General features: G+C 41.6%; 1 protein-coding gene and 2 non-coding genes across 4 annotated transcripts in view; 2 read left to right on the top strand and 1 right to left on the bottom strand.

Annotated features, from left to right (window-relative positions):
• The window catches only part of GPD2 (glycerol-3-phosphate dehydrogenase 2), a 201,097-nt gene that overhangs the window by 34,445 nt on the left and 151,422 nt on the right, over positions 1 to 15,230 (top strand). The gene's annotated exons all lie outside the window — the stretch shown is intronic.
• On the top strand, positions 6,507 to 6,578 carry TRNAA-CGC (transfer RNA alanine (anticodon CGC)). The gene has a single exon. It is a non-coding gene; the product is annotated as a tRNA-Ala (tRNA).
• Positions 6,870 to 6,940, bottom strand: TRNAG-GCC (transfer RNA glycine (anticodon GCC)). The gene has a single exon. It is a non-coding gene; the product is annotated as a tRNA-Gly (tRNA).

Raw genomic sequence — 15,230 nt, 5'->3', positions numbered from 1 at the left:
ATTTCTTTGCTTGATGCCAGAAGGAAGCTTCCAGTGGTCTCCTTGCTTCCTGTTGGGACCTACTTCCATATGTTCTATAAATTTCAGCCAGAATGCTTTTTCTAAAAATAAAATCTCACGTTCTTTTCCTCTGTAGAACTCTGCATGGTTTCTCGCAGCTCTATATGCTTTTACGATATTTACAAGACCCTGCATAAACTGGACCTTGTCTACTTTCCAGCTTCCTCTCTTCCTTGTCATATTCCACAACACAGCACACACACCCCACTACATATATTTTACTCCTGAGAGGTTTATGATCTTCTTGGCTTCGAGGTCATTGCATATTCTGTTCTTGCTGCATAGTTTGCTCTTCTTCATCCTTATCCCTATTCATCCTCAGTAGGCTAACTGCTACTCATACTTCAAGTCTCCACAGAAACCTTCCCTGATCCCCTAGTCTGGATTATGTGTTCCTCTTGGGTGTTCACATGGAATTCTTAGTTCCTTCTACCATAGCCTTTACTGTACTATCAATGCTTTCTTTATATTCACTGCTTCCTCGCTTACCCCTAAGTACAGTCAGGCTGGGGGCAGGACTAACTTTGTCACTTTTTTATCCCCAGTTCCAAGCACAGTGCCTAGCATGTGGTAGGTGATCAACAGATCTTCACTGAATAGATGAATGAGTAAAATGAATACATGTGACCTTTTTTAAGACAAGAAAATTAAAAAAGAAGAATCTTTCCTATTTGCAAATTCTCCTGTGATTAAAGGTAGTTGTGTCTCTTGTCCTTTCTTGATTCCTTGGATCTCACTAATTTCCAGATGAATTTGCTTCCAAAGAAATTGTTTCTTTAAGGTAGGTATTAAAAGGTAGAGAGCATGAAAGAGCTTCCACTAGAAGAAAGATAGAAAAACTTCCCAGAGAGAATAACTGAATTGCATGGCATATATTAGAAGAATTAACATTTGATTTTGTGGTGAAATAACCATTATTAAAATTAAACAATGACTTCCATGTCACTAAATCCAAGGGACATTTTAAATCATCGAAATTTTACCTGATTTCTCAGGTGGTAGTGTTTTTAAACTTATCTCCCTGTTGAAACGTTCTTTTCCAGTTGGGATCCCTGAAATCTTACTCTGGTTTTCCTTCTGTCTCCCTGGCTGTTCCTTTTCATTCTCCTTTCTCAGTCTTTAAGTATTAGAGTTCCTCCATGCTAAACCCTCAGTCCCTTCTTGTCTCACTCCCTGTTCTTTCCCTAAATAGTCTCATCCAATCCATGACTTTGTTTTCTCTATACCAGTGCTTCTCAAATATATATTTCAACACCAAACCTCTCTTCTTGTCTCCAAATTCATCATCTAAGTATCTACTTAAGATCTCCATTTGGAGAGATCAATGCACCCTAAATTGAACAGAATAAAAATGGAATTAATAACCACCTATAAAGCTCCCTCTCCCTCCAGTGTTTTCTGTTTCATTGAATGACACTACGGTGCACGTAATTGTTTAAGTCAGAATACTGGGAATCATCTTGGACACCTCCTTCTCCTGTAATCGCTATTTCCGTAAGTCAATCAATAGTTACTGAATTAATATCAGAGATGTTTTACATTAACAAATATGTACAGAGCCCTTAACACATATATGTATTATATGTTATATATTATTATTGTATTTATGCAATATATACATCTATATTTGCAGAGCAATGGAATTTTTTCTGAAGTTCCACACATTTATCTAAATGCTCTTCATTCCCTATTCTTGTAACAGTTATTGGAAACAGTAGTTTCCCTATCTATGTAACCACTGTTTGCTTCTTTCTACATTCACAGGAAATCATTCATTCTCCACTTTTCCTCTTTTGTGCATCATTTTGTTTTCTTTTTCAGATCAGTTGTGCAATCTGCATGTGTAACTTCTCACTGTCACATTAATCCTATTCCATTGTTAACACATTCCATTCCCTTACATCCCCCTCTTTTGAAGCTTTATTGAAGGGTAATTTACACACCATAAAACTCACCCATTTTAACTATCGAATTAAGTAATTTTGGGTAATTTTACTGAGTTGTGCAACCATCACCATAATCCAGTTTTAGAATATCTTTTAGAATATCTTCATCGCTGCAATAGAATCCTTTATGTCCATTTACCCTTAAACACCCTTTTAGCCAATTTCCCACTTGAAATTGTAAAGCCAGGATGTATTACATGCCTCAGTAGAACTCAGTGAGTGCTTGGTGCTATGGGGAATAGAATAAAATACAATACCTAATCTCAAGGGGGCTAGCTAGTTGGTAAAATAAGACCTCAGTCAGAGACCCACACAAGAGAAAATAGATCCTATTTCCCGCTTTTGTGAATGGGCCAGTATAAGACTACAGAGACTCCTGTCATTGAGCAGATAATCTACATTGGGAAAAATCTTTCATACCCCATACAGATAGATTTTTTTTATTTCTCCTTGCAGCCTTACAACACTCTTTCTTAAACGGACCATTGATAGTTTCCAGAAGTATGGGCTTTTTGTAATATCTTTTCTCTCTTCAATGTCATCTTAAATATGTACCTCCTTCTGTTTCCATCTATTTGTAACCAGAATCTAAATTATAGAATTTGCATCTTTCCAAGTAGACTCTAACACTGTTCAATAAATACGTCAAATTATGATCACTATAATTTTTCACTTTGGGGTACTAGTGAAAGGAGTCATGTTTATTAACTTTCTTTGAATTAAATGTAACCAGTAGCTTTTCTGGCCCTTGGGTTGTTATTAATAATTAACTGTGGTGATGAAGAATTACTAATAGTTATGACCCTGAGGAGCAAAATAATGTATTTCAAAGAGCTGCCTGTACCTTTAAGTGTTGAGTAAAGCAATTCAGTCCTTTTTCATCCAGGAAGTCACAAGCACAGGGCATTCCCAGGTGTCAAGTGCTGATTGCCCTGCTCCCATCCTTTCCTAGTCTCATTTTGAGCCCTTCTAACGGCCAGCAAGTCAGCAGGGACAGCTCACTGGAGGAACCCATTAATGTAATGTGGGGATGGGGTAGAGGAGACAGGATATGTGAAGCTAAGAAATGTTTGTTTTCAGCACGTGAACACCTGCCTCCACCAGTTTTATTTTATATGAAGGAAAATAGGGAGAAGTTGGAATGCGTTAGCTTCTTTCATCCTCTAGCAATGCTAATTTCCCAATGTGCAGGGCCCTGGGCAGTGAGTCCTCCATTGTCAGAATTTTGGTAGGCTTGGGTGCTCACATAACTAGGTGAAGAGCTTGAGAAAGTACCTACTGGAACGCTAGGTTCTCTACCTTGGCTGCATATTACAGTCACCTGGGAAGCCTTTAAAAACTCCTATGTGCAGACCACCCTCAGACCAATTAAATAAGTATATTTAGGGATGGGATTCAAGCATCAGAATTTTTTTAAAGCTTGCTGGGTGCTTCCTGTGCAGCCACATTTGAGAACCACTGGACTGGTGATAGACATCTCTTGGGGTTTTTTTCCCCCAGTTTTATTGCAACATAATTAACATATTGTATTAGTTTAAGGTGCACAACATGGTTTGATATATGTATATTTTGTGAAATGACTAACACAATGAGGTCAGTTAACAATCATCACTAGACATCTGCTGTTATCATGAAAATAGCCCTCAAGCAGTGGCTCTCGGGCTTAGCTGCACACCGGGGTAACCGGGGAGTTTAAAAACATACCGATGCATGGGCTTCCGTGGTGGCGCAGTGGTTGAGCGTCCGCTTGCCGAGGCAGGGGACATGGGTTCGTGCCCTGGTCCGCGAAGATCCCACAAGCCACGGAGCGGCTAGGCCCCTGAGCTATAGCCGCTGAGCCTGTGCTCCGCAACGGGAGAGGCCACAACAGTGAGAGGTCCGCGTACCGCAAAAAAAAAAAAAAAAAAAAAGATACTGATGCTGTGACCCACTCCTAGCGATTGTGACTAGCGATTGTGACTTAATTGGCTTGGGAGGGGGCTCAAGCAAGTATCAGCATTTTTCAAAGGCCCTCTCAGTAATTCTAATGTGCAGACAGGAGTAAGAACTGCTGCTTGAACTGGGAATAAACATCTTAACTCGTTGCCAGCTTAGAGGGAAAGATGCTGTATACCTGCTAGACGAAGATTGCCATGAACTGAAGCAAGAACGTGAAAGGAAATGTGGAAGCAGTACCAGAGATAAAAGTTACCTGCCTCAAAGTAAGATCAATCGTTGTGAATGGTGTGTGTGTGTGTGTGTGTGTGTGTGTGTGCGTGCATATGCACGTGTGCACGATGTGTGTGACAGAGACAGAGACTGAGAATTGGGGAAATTTGTCCCCAACCAAGAGAGATGTGCTGAGGGTGGAAGATAGAACTGAACTTTTTAATACTTCATAATTTTGGACACTTGGTCAGCCTCTCTTCATCTGCAAGCAGAGCTGGGGCAGTTTTATTTGCATATAGAATAGATGGGATCCAAGAAGTATTCCCTAATCCAAAAATGTGCCTTCTCTTTCACCTTTCCCATCGACCACAATGGCTGAAAAAGCCGTCTTTCTCTTGGGTTATGCCAGACCAGTAAATCGATTTCACATTCTCTGTTGGTTTTAGAGCTTGGCTTCATTTTCTTTATCAAATGCACCAAGTTAGGCCCTGGACTGGTAGGAGGAGTGAACAATTTAAAAGAAGCCTTCTCTAGGCTTAGCTCTGAACCTTAAGAACAAAGGTTCTTGCCTGAGAACAAAGTCCCAGAAAAGAAGTGCCTCAGGTGATGGAGAAATAAGCCATAATGTGAGGAAGGGATCCTAAAGAGGATGTCAAAGATGAGGTCACCAAAGGCAAACGCGCTTCCTTTACAATTAACTGAATACTGCAGTTGTAATTTGCACTGGTGAAAACGCTGGTTGATGAAAAATGGTTCTGTCTCTGTTTCCCGACTCAGAGTCAGCTGAAGGTGTTCATGTTCTAGTGCCTCTGGATGGAAAGCAGGGGTTGGTTTGGAAATGTTTTGGTTTGGAGTAGAGCTCCTTAATGACTGTCCACTGACGTGGCTTTTTTTTTTTTTTTTTTTAACATTCTGTATTATAGCTGTATTAGATCAGTATGTGGCTTGTTCTCATTAAAAACAAAATCTGATTATGAGCCATTATTTGTTGAAATTACTGTAAGCAAACAGTAACATTTATTTTTCATCTAGGACTTGATTATGAAACTTGTGGTTTACCCAGAGTTATTTTGAAACTTCTGCTTTTCTGCTCTGGCTTTTGGCCTGCTGACTATTCCATTTACGAGGGGTGCTCTGCTGCAACGGAAAGCGGTGGAAATTCTAGGCCCTCACCGTTTGCTTGCTGGGTCAGCCTTACAGGTCGGCTGGAAGTGAAGGTAGCCCAGCTCCCCTGACACCAAATCTCTCCCCTGCTCTTTCCCATCAGGGTGTCTGAGGCTTCTCTCTGTCAGCCTTCACTTCCCTGGGGTGGTATCAGTTTAAACTGCACTGGGAAGGGTCAAACACATCATTTCATTATAATGTAAGTTAGCTCATCATATGACCCAACACTCAAACAACTGGAGAGGCAATTTCCAAGGAAACAGGACTCGAGGTACATTTCTTCATTTGGGGCTGGTGCATTAAGTTAGGTGCGGTTAGTTAGGAAGGGTTCAGAGGACAATAAAGTAGCTGTTAAGTGACTTACATTCCTATCACAACATGGTCAGATGGGCCCAAGGTGTAAATATCAAACAGCGAGCAGAGTGCATCTTGAGCAGGTACTTCGCCTCGACTTTATCATTTGTACAAGATTAAGCTACAAAGAGGGTATCGGTGTCAGTTTCTTTCAGTTTGGGCCCCACGCAAAGAACACGTTGTGAAGTCATTTTTACCTCCAAGAGTTGGCTGTAATCCCTACAAAACCCAGCTTATGGGGATTTGGCGTGAACACGTCGTTTTCCTGAGACGGGGCGGGGGGGGGGGGGGGGCGTGGTGGTGTACAGGTAAATCCAAAGGGTTTTGGGTGAGCAAAGAAGGTCCCCACCGCTCTGCTTCAGGAGCAAGTCTCTTGCGGTCCCTGGGCAGCGTCCGTGGCTCTGCCCGCCTGCTGGCCCCTCAGTCGGCGTCGTAGGCGGGGCTCCACCCCGCAGCAAAGCGGCGGGCTGAACGCTCCGCCCCACACCTCTGGGTTCCGGGCCGCCTGCGCAGTCAGCGCGCAGAGGAGTCGAGCTCTGGCGGGCGCTCAGCGCGCCGACGTCCCGCCCCTCTGGCAGGGCGCGGGGTACCGGATCCCTGGTCGAGCTCCAGGCGTCCGGCAGGAGTGCTCGAGAGCTGGTCAAATTTGCGGCCCACCCCGCTGACTGCATGGAGTTCCGATACACCCTAGAAGCAGTTTAAGGCGGTGTAGGAAGGGTAGAAGCGGGGTGTCGCAGAAGCGCTCACCAAAATAAAGTCTTAAAATTTAACTATAGCAATTGGACTAGCGCTGGACTGAATGAATACCTATACCAGAAAAACTTTTCTCGGCTGGGGGATGTAGCTCAGTGGTAGAGCGCGCGCTTCGCATGTGTGAGGTCCCGGGTTCAATCCCCGGCATCTCCAGGCAGCCAGGGTAGTCTTTTAAATCTCAGAACACTTATATGGTCCATTACTTTTTGCTCATATACTCTAGGGCCCCCCCCCCAAAACGTCTAAAAGAAAGGCCCGAAAAATACGGCAAATGTCAGGGAATCGGCAGTTTCGACTGCTCGAAGAAAAAGTGAAACGGGAAATTATCGTTGATTTGTCCTTCTTCATTTGCATAAAATCAATGTTTCTACGTTTTAATTGAACTTCTTTTGGGGTTCTGAGATGTGTGGTAAAAATGGGGTAAGGGAGAAAAATATCATTTGTTGCATTGGCCGGGAATCGAACCCGGGCCTCCCGCGTGGCAGGCGAGAATTCTACCACTGAACCACCAATGCTCACGGGGGAAGGGGTTCGTCCATACTCTACTAGAATAGATATTTACGTGTGTACTGATTCTTTTATGTTAATAATTATAAATTTATGTATTCAACATCAGAGGAAGCAATGGATTTTTTAAATTAAATAACTATAATAAAATATTCAGTTAACATTTACATAAAATTCTCATTATATTTACTTCTGTTGAACCTTATGAGGAGATTCTCTCCTCCGAAGTCGTCCTTGGTGAAGGGGGCAAGTGAAAATTTTGTCATGTATACACAAGATTACATAATTACTTAGCTGTATCTTCAGATATTTAGATAATTTAGAACAACCACTCCCTTTTTACTTTTCTTATCTTAGCTATTCAGACAAATACATGAAGATATTTGTCAGGGTTTGGGAGTAGGGATGATGGGGCCCCAAGTTATAAGAGTATATTGGAATTGTGAGATCTGAACAGGGAACTTTGGAGCATTGGTGACTGACAAGTGACCTAAATTCTCTAAACTGCCCCTTCCTTAATAGTGAGAGACTTGATCCTGGGACCCCTTTCTACTCTAATAGTATGAGTCTGATCATTTACCCTTAGTTTCCATGAAGTGTAAAGTTGCAAACCACACACCAAATATATATAAGGGGGAGAAAGTAAAGTGAAGGAAATTCATTCGTGGAAATGAGTCTAAATATAAGAGAGAAGGCTCTGGATTTAGGCATTACTGGCCCTTTATCTCTGAGAGGGAAACTCCCAGAGATTTGCAGGATCTTTGATAGCCAAGAAGAATTTTGGGGGGAAAAATACATGAGAAAATAGCAGAAAACACATAGCAGTTACTATGTGCTGGGCTATGTAAATAGCATTACATATGGACTTCAACCCAGTGAAGTAGGTATTTTTATAATTACCCTAACTTAACAAATGAGAAAACTGAGGCTGTTAGAGGCAAGATTGGAACACAAGTGGTATCATGTTTAACATTTGGTTGCTTAGCCACTGTCCTGTTCTGCCTACAACAGAATAAATCACTGTGTAGTTATACCAGAAATACTGCGTGTGTAGCTCAGGAACACTGTATATCAAGAGTGGAGTTAAAGAAAGATCATAACACACTGCTGAAATAATGTAAGAGCTTCTACATCAAGATTTATTTTTAAGAACTTTTTTTTAGTGTGTGCATACAAAGCAGAATTTGAAGAAAAATACATTACAGAATTATAAAGATGTAAAAGATATAAAGAGATTAGAGAATCAAGAAATCTAGACTACAATCTTAGTAACCCATGGAAGAACAAGTTCAAATCATTTCACCTCTCAGAACCTCAGTTCTGAGAGATGAGGTTTTAAAATTGCATTCTGAAGGTCTCTAGCTTTCCAGAAGTGCCTCAGGGCCACTAGCTAGTGGGGCCTCACCTTCTTTTCCCGGGCCCCTCACTTCACCAGCTCATTTATAAACTCTCCCATTTATTTGCATCTGTTTGATGGGTTACAAGTCTAGAATAAAAAACATTGAAAAGCCCTCAACTAAATGACCTAAGTTCATTTGAATCTGAAATGTTATGATTCAAAATAAAAAAGCAATCTAAAATAACCTCAGCATGAGAAACACTACAAAAATTTTAAACAGGTGGAAGGAATCAAATAAGAAGTATGATCTAATGGCAAACATTATTAGTGACCTACCAAAGGCTATTTTACTTTTTTTCTTCCTAAAAGTCGGGGAGAGGCTGCCTAGCTCTAGGGACAAATGTGGTGCATTAAGCCAGTTATCCCATTTTCCTTTCCAAAGATTGAGCCGGGATGGGTTTGTGACAGTTCCTGCCAATGAGAGAAAAGAATGGTCAGCTAGGGAAAGACGGTGTGTATGGAAGATCTCTTTAGCCCTTTCTTTCTTGCTTGTAACACTGCCTTGTGAGGTATAATGCTTAGAGCTGCCCCAGCCATCCTGTGACTTGCAGGGAGACTGAGGATGACCCAGCAGAAAAAAAGAGACATTGCACCATCCTGGAATTTTCTCCAGCCAGATTTTAGGTTAGGTCAGATAATTAAGGATCTTAATTGTTTAAGCCCCTTTGAGCTTTTTTGTATTTTGTTACACGCAGCCAAAGGCATGCAGGGTATGTGTGTGTGTGTGTGTGTGTGTGTGTGTGTGTGTGTGTCCAGCAGTTCATACACTTTCTGGTACAAGTCTTCTATTCTGTAGAGAATCAATACCTTGAGATTTGGGTGAGGCTAACTTGCCTCTTCATCTCTATTTTTCTGTCACAGTGATAGGTCTACCCAAATATTTTCCCTTGCCACTGTGCTTAAATAGAGATGATATGTGATGATAGCAGGGGTAATCAGAGTCCTTACCAGAACTTTCTTTCCAGAGCTATAAGCAAAGACTATATTTTTGATGTGGCGGGCAAACAGGTTGAATGTATAACTGGGATTGTTTGTGGCCATCTTGCTTGTCCAAAAGAGTTAGGGACATACGCACCGCTAGTATGACATTGAGCCCCTAGAAGCAGCCATGCCTAACTAGAACAAATTCTGATTTTGCGTTTATATGAGTCAGTAAATTGTCCTTATACAATAAGTTGTCTTCTATTTTTTAAATCAGTTTGAATAACATTTATATTGCTTGCATCTGAACAACACAAATTGAGAAGTTATTTTACCCCAAACAGTAAATTTAGAGAACTCATTACTCCAGAATGTGCTATAGGCTGAAAATATGAAAGTTTAAAAAAAGTTTAAAGAAATTCATCATCAGTGGTTGAATGACCAAGAGACAATAAAAGCCATACAAAAAGTTTGAAGGACCCATCCTTAGTTTGTTGGACTAGTATTAATTCTGTAGCAAAGGAAGCCACCTAACAGAGCATTTGGAGAGATGACCTGGCAACAGTGTGTCAGAGAGATGGAAGTAAGAGAAACTAAAAGTAGGGAAATTCACCGAAGAAGTGGTTACAGTGGGAGTGGAGAGGCATGAGGTCTCTAGCATGAGGCAAGGCAGGAGGAAGAAGAAAAATGAATCTAGAAATCCAACTTAAGTGAGTGGGAGAATAGTGGTGTATTGTAGGGAAGTGAGGAGAAGAAAGGACGGGAAGAAAAGGGTAAAGTGTTTACTTCTGGAAATACTGACTGAGGTAAGTAGGGGGAGACCCTTACTGGGCAGCTGACGCCTAGATCCGAAGAAATCAAGGCTCCAAGGTGGAGTGGGGCGTTGACTGTACAGAAGTGAAAAGTAAGAATGTAGATGTGGAGGGAATCACAGAGAGAGCAGAGAGCTGAGGGCAGAGCCTTGGGAAGGTCTATTTTAGGGAATGGCAGGAGCTGAGGGGACAAAGGGAGAAAATCAGGGGAGTGGGGTGTCTGGAATCTGTGGAGACATGGCTTCTCAGGCAGGCAGAAGCCTCCCCCTTTGCTAATTCTGAGTGACACCTCATGACAAATACTGGTATTACTGTGCTTCAGGGATGTGCTCTGAATTCACACCAGAGATGCTGTGGCAGGCGATGATTTTGCCCTTGGTATGGTCAAGCATGGAAAGATCACAAGATGGCACACACTAACCCTTTCCCTAGTCTGCCGGGCTCCCGGGCTCTGATGAGTGGCCCCCGCTGAGGCTGGCCAAGAGGAAGAAAGCAGGGAGTGCCGTGGAAGGTTACACAGTCACATCTCTTAGGAAACCTGGTCCTTGGGACAGCCCCATGGGCCAGGCAGGGGCTTGTAATTCGCATCATAGCACCTTGGGACACTTGCTCAAGGCACCTAGTCCTGGCTGGTGTTGGCTCACCATGGAAATGTGGCCAGGCTTACAGCTGAAGAAAGCAAACCAGTTAGAAACAGAAGTAGTTCATAGAATGCATAGCCACCAAAGCAATGACTTTTTTTTTTTTTTTTTTTTTACCTTGTGAGTGATTGTATTGATTTAATACACACAGCTTATTTCTGTCCCAGGTTACAAACTAGCCCTGGGGAAATGGTGGAACCAGTCATTTGGATTGCCCTTTACTGGCTGGGAATTAAATCATTACTTATTCCATTTTAGAATCATAAGTAGTACCCCAAGGCCTACTTTCCTAAGGATTAGAATCAAGGCATGGAAATGAAGAATACAGGTGTAATTCTAAGATGCATGCAAGATGTTCAGAATGTAGCAGTTTTTCCTGGAAAGCTGTCACTGCAAAATCATCGCGCTCTCGATACGCTCATTCCTAGTCCTCCAGCATGTCCAGTTAGTCAACACATCTGATTCCCCCCTTTTATTTATTTATTATTTATTTTTTGCGGTACGCGGGCCTACTCACTGTTGTGGCCTCTCCCGTTGCGGGGCACAGGCTCCGGACGCGCAAGCTCAGCGGCCATGGCTCACGGGCCCAGCCGCTCCGCGGCACGCGGGATCCTCTCGGACCGGGGCACGAACCCGTGTCCTCTGCATAAGCAGGCGGACTCTCAACCACTAGCGCCACCAGGGAAGCCCCCTCCCCTCTCCCCCCTTTTAAAATGGCATTGAATCTTGCTTTTCCTCCTCATGCTCATCCCTCCCTCCTACCTAGTGCAGACCCTTATCAACTCACTCCTTGGTTGCCTGGGAAACCCCTGGTTTCCTTTGCCATCCTGTGTACTGTTACCAGTTGAATTTTCTCCCTCCTTCTCCTATTCCTTCCCTCACTCCCTGCCTCCCTCTGTTTCTGATTTCCTTAATTTTTGAAAATGTAATCATTCCTTTATTGCTGGTTCAAAAATTGAATTAATTTCAAATCCATACAGAGTCCTCAGGCTATATGGGTGTGAATTCTTTATCCTTTTCTTGTGACACCCATCTCTGGATGCAGCATTTATTCAAATACTCTTGAGCTGTGTCACTTGGTGGCTCACCATCTAGGGGCAGAAGTGGCTTTCCCCTCCTTTCCCAAGGGCTCCCTCTTCTTCCTCTCAAGTCATTTGGTCTCTTAAAATATATTTTTTCAGAAGTAACCCATGCATATGGTAAAAAACTCAAAAGGTGTAAGAATACACATTAAAAAGTAAGTCTTAAAAAAAAAAAGGTAACTCTTCACCCCACCACAGTCCAGTTCCTGGGTTCTATTTCCTACAGGCAACCCGCAGTCATTCATTCCTTGTGTTTCCCTCCACAGATATCCTATGTAGATACACATATAGCATTCTACTTTTATGCACAAATGGTACAATACCATACACACTGTTGTGCTCATTGCCTTTTCTTTCTTTTTTCTTTCTTTTTTCAGAAAAATAGATCTCAGAAAAATTTCCTTCTATGTGCATGTAGAGCTACCCCTTTCTTTTTCATGGCTCTATCATTTTTAACTGCCCTTTACTGGCTAGGAATTAAAATATTATTTATTCCATCTCACAATCACAAATGGTGCCCCAAGGCCAAGTTTCCTAAGGATTTAGGTCAAGGCAGGTAAATGAAGACTGCAGCTATAATGTTATGATGCATGAAGATGATGAGAATGTCCATTGCATGAAGGTTCCATCATTACCTTAGCCAGTTCCTTAGCAGAGGACAATTAGTCTGTCTCTGATCTTTTGCTAGTAGAAACAACACTGCAGTGAATATCCTTTAACAAAAGCCATTTCGCTCATGTATGAAACATGTACACGATAAATTCCTAGAGGTGCAACTGCTAAGTCAAAGGGTAAGTGCATTGAAAATTTCAATACATATGGCAGAATGACTCCCAAGAGAAGTCTGTATTTTTTTAAACAATGATTTCATTATATTACTCTTTTGCTTACCAACCTCCCAGTTGCAAACATTTTCTAAACCTTGCTAGATTCAGGTGCATCCTGTGCAGTTGCCCAGAGCCTCGCACTTGGACAGTAATGGCACACACCATAGCTTGTATGCAGCATGCAGAAGGAGTGGGTTAGATGTATTACAGAGCAACATGGATGCTCTCAAAAGCATGATACCTAGTGAATAGTGTAGGCTAGGGGAAAATGAGATATGACAAGATAAGTTACGTAAGTTTAAAAATAATGTATGTACAGCTTTCCTGGTGGCGCAGTGGTTAAGAATCTGCCTGCCAATGCAGGGGACACGGGTTTGAGCCCTGGTCCGAGAAGATCCCACATGTCATGGAGCAACTAAGCCCGTGAGCCACAACTACTTAGCCCGCGTGCCACAACCACTGAATTCCACACACCTAGAGCCCGTGCTCTGCAACAAGAGAAGCCACCGCAATGAGAAGCCCGCGCAGTGCAACAAAGAGTAGTCCCTGCTCACCACAACTAGAGAAAGCCTGCGCACAGCAACAAAGGCCCGACGAAGCCGAAAATAAATAAATTTAAAATAAAATAAAACAATGTATGCAAAACATGTTTTGTAAGGTCACATATAAACAAAACGATGTATATTAAACACAATATAGTGATGGCTTATGGGGAGGCAAAGGGAATGGAATAGGGATATGGGGATAAATGTGAATAAGTATATGAACAAAACAACAAAGGGGTGTGGTCCAATGATAACAATGAATCATGAACAGAAAGTATAAGTAGCTCAACTCTAGACAACTGAGCTCTTCTCAGCTCAAAAAATGATGAAAAAGAAAAAGTAAAGCATATATCTTATAAAAATGCAAACAACACAGAAAGGTATAAAATTGAAAGTAAAATTTTTCCTCCATTCTAGTATTCCTTCTCTTCCCCATTTCCTAAATCCAGTTCTTAAAATTTTCAGCCACTAATAACTTCTTGTTTAATTTATCTCTCTGTATATCCATTTCAGCATAGGCAGATCTGCCCTTACTATAATAATGGCTGAGTCCTCCATGGCAGAGAGAGAAAGAGAGAGAGAGAGAGAAAGAGAGAGAGAGAGAGAAAGAGAGAACATAATGTAATCAATCCTCTATTGATGAGCCCTGTTTGCTAGAATGTTTCTCATTTTTAAATTGATTTTTGAGAGTATTTGTTTATAAACAAACCTCATTTGTATTTTCCTTTTTTGAGCTCCTTCAGTATTTCTAGTCCCTGTCAAAATTTAGCTCTTAATTATTGACAAAAAATATTTATATTTTTTACTCTTATTCATATCTTCCTATTACATCCTACTTGTAGTCAGAGAAAGTTTTATACAGCTGTTTTGTTTGCATGATTGCTTTCCAGCAGTCCCTAATGCAATGTTGGATATAAAGTCAGTGTTCAGATATTCTGATTGATATTGGGAATTACATGTGCAAAGTAACCTACTCTCTAGTTTTGAACAAAGATGTCCATTTAATGGATTTAAATAATAAGGAAGATATGTTATAGGCAGCAGAAACGATCTTCTAAGCAAGGAACAGAAGAGCTGGAACCAGCTATAACTTTATCAAGGCTATTAATATATCAAAAGGAAAAAACAAAATGTGTCTCTGGGAAGGGGTTGGGGATACTTGGCTTGGAATAGGGAGGCACACTATAGCTATATGCAACTCTTCCAAGGATGAGAAGGGCTCAGACTGTCATCTCTAGGTTACATTTCGAATATACAGTGTATGCTAAATAACATGAAAGGGCAAGGAAGCCTCTCTGACCAGCGGTGAATTATCTTCCAAACTTCCTTTTTTGTTCAAAACTAGAGAGTATTCATGACAAATTGTAGTACAGTAGATTACAGAAAGATCTGATTTCCCAGTGTTCGAACCGGCACATCCTGTGCCAACCCTGCTAGTGCTGGCACACCACAGAGCCTCTGCTCCCAAATTCTGGCTTTTTTTTTTGGTGTGTATTCTGTTGTTTCCTCATCCTTATGGCCCTCAGACATGCTCTTGGAAATGATTCCCAACTTCCTTGCTTCCTGGTACTTCCTCTTTGGGGCATTTATCTCCTTTAACCCAGTGCTCTGAAGGCTCAGTTCAGCTCAGTTCCTAAGGCCCCAGATTGGATGCAATAGGCCTAGAGAATAGGGCCAAGACGATGTCTTAAATAACTTCGTATCCCCTCAGCCTTTTGCACAGATTTAGTTTTCTCTAAGCGTGTGCTAATATGATGGACAAATCCATCTTTTGAGTGGTTTGCAAATGCCTTGAACTTTTTCCATCCAGGATTGAGTCATCCTAGCAACAGAAGCTGTGGAGGTAAGATATCTTAATAGAAACTTAGAGACTTAACTTTGGTTGAATACTAAGAACCATTAACACATTTGTCTTTATTTTTTCTTTACCTTCATTTACTGCAAGGGGCTGTATTACAAAGTCATATACCGTTTGACTTTGTTTTGATCCTTAACATTCATGACCATCTTATCTTGAGTTTATGCTTAAAAGGTTAATACTGCTATTAGTTACTTGGAGACCTCTTCACTC

Source organism: Pseudorca crassidens, chromosome 6 (assembly GCF_039906515.1).
Source record: "Pseudorca crassidens isolate mPseCra1 chromosome 6, mPseCra1.hap1, whole genome shotgun sequence".
Lineage (NCBI taxonomy): Eukaryota > Metazoa > Chordata > Mammalia > Artiodactyla > Delphinidae > Pseudorca > Pseudorca crassidens.
This window is presented reverse-complemented; position numbering and strand designations above follow the sequence as displayed.